The 4813-nt window shown below is 34.5% G+C and overlaps 1 long non-coding RNA gene across 1 annotated transcript; it reads left to right on the top strand.

The window, feature by feature from the left end:
• Positions 1-2535: 2535 nt before the first annotated feature.
• LOC145000410 (uncharacterized) lies at positions 2536-4609 on the top strand. Its single transcript, XR_013661215.1, has 3 exons — positions 2536-3020; positions 3129-3215; positions 4496-4609. It is a non-coding gene; the product is annotated as an uncharacterized LOC145000410 (long non-coding RNA).
• The last annotated feature ends 204 nt before the right edge of the window (positions 4610-4813 follow it).

Genomic DNA, 4813 nt, shown 5'->3' with positions numbered 1-4813 from the left:
TTTTTCGAAATACAGGATATCAGCATGATTGGGACTCAACAAATCCATGCCAATGATGACATCAAAGCTCTTTATGGAAACTGGCATAAGATCGATTGGAAACAAATGATCGTTCAGGGTAAGGGTACATCCTATGAACACCTCGCTAGTGCTTTCTTTCTCACCGTTATCCATCTCAACGGTAAACCTTTCGGTTAATGGTTGGCGATTAGGTTTAAGATTATGTTTCAACGTATGACTAACAAATCTTCTTTCAGCACCCGAATCGAAAAGGATACTAGCATAAGAGTTGTCGAGAAGGAACATACCCGAAACAACGGTGGGATCGGCGACTGACTCCTCCCGTCCCATGGCTAGGACTCTTCCAGTGTTATCAGCTGTCGCCTTCTTGGGGCAGTGTCTTTTGAAATTCCCAACTTCTCCACAATTATAGCAAGTTTGACCAACACCTGCTCCAGAAGATTGATTTGCAGATTGGGTTGGTGCTTTACAGAATCGGATTGTGTGCCCCTTTTTACCACAGTTGGTGCATGACAGTGCACAACTACATAACTGCCTAGGTTTAACCGCTTGATGCGACACCCATTTACTTATGTTTTGTTCTACTTGTACTTACGGATCTCGACGGGTAGGTATACATGTAGACTTTTGAAAATACTTATATTTTGAAGTATTCTTTTAGTTCAGAGCACTTAGGCCCCTTAGTGTTTATAGTCTTATAGCATGTAAGGTTTGGTATACTTTATTCACTATAAACAAGGGCTTTGATACCAATCTTTCACACACCGAAAACCGAAGGCGGAAACATTTCCGGGGTGGACTCCACGTTGAGTATCAAATCCAATGCACATAGTAAGCAAAGTAAACAACCATTACATTACATATAAAAGTTTACATTTGTTTGTAAGTAAAATTGTACAAGTGTGATACATAATATATAAAGTAAGACGTGTCTTCTACGCACTCCGTCTTCGCCAAAAGTAATCATCGGGTACCTGTCTAATGCGGACCTGAGAATACAATAGTTTGAAAATCAGCATAACGCTGGTGAGTTCATAAGCGGTTTTGTTTTCTGAAAATGTACAAGTTCCTTTCTGTTTTCTGAAAAAGTTACACACCAAGAAATCCCATATTTTCTTAAAAGTTGGTTATCAAATCCAAAATGTAATGTAAAAGATGTACACTGAAAACATGTTTACCCTTGTGAATTGTAAAGTTTAGTTATCTAAATTCTTACACATTTCTGGTTATGTATAAATGTTATCCCAGGAAAATCCCATATTTTCCTGAATGTTGGTTACCAAATGTGAAAGATGTATACTGAAAACCTGGTTCTCCTTGTGAAATGTATTAGTTTTAACATGTATATAAAACTAACATGTACAAAGTAAACTAGTTACTAGATCCATTATTACTAACAAGTAAATCTCTGTTATCGAAATTGCGAGTTCCATAACCATACGATAGACTAGATATGACAATAAGTGACTTTCGTCACTGTAACAATTGGCAAAAATATAGACTTTTGTACGACGATATATATTAATAATAAATAATGAATAATATATTATCTAAAAATGTTAAGAAAATTTGTTACAAGTTTGATAATAATGTGAGGAAATTTCATGATCTAGGAAATTGTCGAATAACGATATCATTTTAGAAGTTGAACTAGAACCGAATTCTTGAAAATGACCGACTAATAACTGGGTGTTCAAAGTATTATAAATATACGGCTTCTAGTAACAACAAATTTTATTAAAGTGACGTGTAATACTATCAACGGACACATACACGAAATTGAAATATTATATATATACATATATACACACACACATATATATGTCTAGAACAATTGCAAATACCTTAGTATTTAAAAACTATGTGTATAAGTGTAATCATAAAACACATATTATATGAAAGCTAGATATATAATTAAGAACAAATTGATTACGTATGTGAGTATATATGTGGGATATGTTTAAAAATAAAAATAAAGAACCTATTATCTAGATACTTATAAAGGAATATGAAGAGGGAATCATTTCCAAATGAGAAGAGAGTGTGCAGGGAATAAAATGTCAAGTGATATGAAATGTACACAAATGAACAAATTGTAATAGTCCCACTTCTTCTCTTATCCACGTATTGTTGAATCACCAAATCTTAACTAGATATACATGCACATGCAAGGAACAACTTGAAAAGCCTAGATTACAATTCTAACATAAGAAATGATCATGAAGGCACATGCAAGTAACTATGAACAAACTACCATTCTAAATCTAGTTACTTCACTTGCCTCTCATATTCTAAGTCCTAGTTTCCTTGAAACCAAACTACACTTCTCAATTAACTAGTGAGACAAGAAAATCTTGATCTAATCAGGAAATATCAAGGAGTAATCTTTCAAAGATATCACAATTTGATTGTTCTCTTCTTCTCACCTTACTACTCACGAGATCTCCTCCCCATATCCTCTACTTTTACCTTCTTATAACCCATACATAAAATTCAATTACCCATTCAAGATCACTCCCAAATTCAGCCCCTCCCTCACTCATTTCCCAGCAGAAAACGAGAGCAAGAGATGAGCTCTTGCCCTCTCGGTTTGGACAGCAAAACAGGAACAGAAAAGGCTGCTATCCCTCTTCCCTTTTCTCCCTTCAAACCATCCCCATCACCACCTTTTTCCTTCAAGTTTGATCAGGTCCATAAGCCAAAATGATGGCTTAATCACAGCCCCTTTTCCTTGTTTATTACTTGACTGAAATCACCCAAATACACTCTTTAGTTGTTGAATTTTCGAGAACCTACACACACAAATAGTTGCTGAACTCCAGGTACCAAATAAGCTCCTGAAAACCTTCCTGTTGCTGCCATTTTTTTCGAGATCATAACAGTCCATTGAAAGATATTTTCGAGTGACATAGATCCCATGACAACCTCTTCCATGATGCCTAGAAAGATGGTGTTCAACTCATGATATAACAATCCTTTGTGATAGTATTAGAACAAAGGTATACATAAAACTTTTACTTATGTTTTACATCTTAAAAATAACCTACAAGTTGTTATGAATAACTAGTTGTAATATCTAACTTAATTTGTCATCATCTATGATTAAGTTCTCCCAAAGAATACTTCCGTCACGAGCCTTCGAGAAACCGGGAACATCTCGACATCTTTGAACCCGATAACGACACGCAACTAAAGTGAGTTTTCTACGGCCCCTCTTTTATGTTTTACAAGTTTTGGGGGAGAATACACACTAAACAAGTTATAGTTGAAAGATTTAAAGGCTTTACTAACTAAAAATACAAGTTATGTCACTAAACATACTTAAGCCCAAATTTCTGCTTTTCACAGTGAAGTTATGGTCTGTTCACGGACTGTTTTGCCCTCCTTAAACTCAATGGATTTCAAAACTGTACAATATGGAAGTAGTTCATGTTAATACCTTTCTAAGGACTACTCGCACGCGTTCATACGATTTTTCTACAATTTATAATGATTTTTACAAAACTGTCTATCATTTCAGAATATTTTCGGACCTGTCTGTAAAAATGAGTATGTTCACTCAGGTTAGGAACCACTTAAGCTTAGGATAAAAATTATGGACAAATTAGACTCATTTTCTAAACTTTGAGAGTTTACGGATCCAGATTTCTACTTATGATGATTTTTCTATGATTTTTCTAAGAACATGGACAGAATTGCCCTTTTTGATTTATCTTGCTGTTTGGTCTTTCAAATAATATATACAAAGTGTTGTGATAAATAAAGAAGTACACCGATTATGATATTGTTTGGTTCACACATACTTTAATAGTTACAAAAGTATAAATTATAACAAGTACCTCTAATATGATCATGTTGAAAACCTCATAAGATATGATGACTTAGATTATATCGATTTTGGACACTCACAGCCTGGGTGCTGTATAAACTTTATTATTCACTTACAGTCGGAATACTGTCTAAACATATATATGGTCACTTACAGTCGACGTACTTTTTACACTTGTATAGGGACACATATGACCGTTGTCCTGTTAGAACTTGGTAGTTTTACATTTTTAAGCATTACCGCCAAAAGTCTTTAAATCCAAACAATCGAGAATTATAACAATGTCCCGGAAATAAATATACTAAGACACACTGGAATGAGGTTGTATGTAGTATGAATATTGTTTGTAGATTGTTAAAACGATTGTTAGTGTCTATTTATACAAACACTAGATATTTTGCTCCTCATAAATATGTTAAAATTTACTTTTATGGTAAGTAAGTAATATAGGTACTCGTATTAGATTTCAAGTATCGGTTCTCATACGAAGCATATCGATAACATTGTTTGACATATTTTGCACAATTTACTTCGTTAAACATCCCATGTCTAATAAAGATTTCATGTTATAAAACCTACGGAGTCAAAACCTGTGGAACTCACCAACAATTTTTGTTGACGTATTTTAAAAATGTGTATTCTCAGGTAACTAAGGAGCCGGAAATAGGACATCGGTCCTAAGGAAATTATAGTTCCTTTCTTTTGGGAATAATCTTGAACTGTTTTAATTTATTGATGTGTGTTTAAACTATGAATATGTAATTTCAATTCCAACACTTTAAGGTTTGTAACATATTGATTTAAATATATTAAGTGTTCGATATATGTGGTTGACTGTGATCCAATTGCATAACGTCGCAACCCCGACGATTTCCGCCGCAGGTCGGGGTGTGACAGTCACCCTTGAACCTTTTGGTTTGGCTGTAGCTAGCAGTCAGGTGTGGGGTAGTCAGCCCCATATAG

The sequence above is a fragment of the Lactuca saligna genome, chromosome 1 (assembly GCF_052625555.1).
Source record: "Lactuca saligna cultivar CGN05327 chromosome 1, ASM5262555v1, whole genome shotgun sequence".
Lineage (NCBI taxonomy): Eukaryota > Viridiplantae > Streptophyta > Magnoliopsida > Asterales > Asteraceae > Lactuca > Lactuca saligna.
The sequence above is the reverse complement of the archived record's forward strand: the minus strand, read 5'-3'. Positions and strand labels throughout refer to the sequence as shown.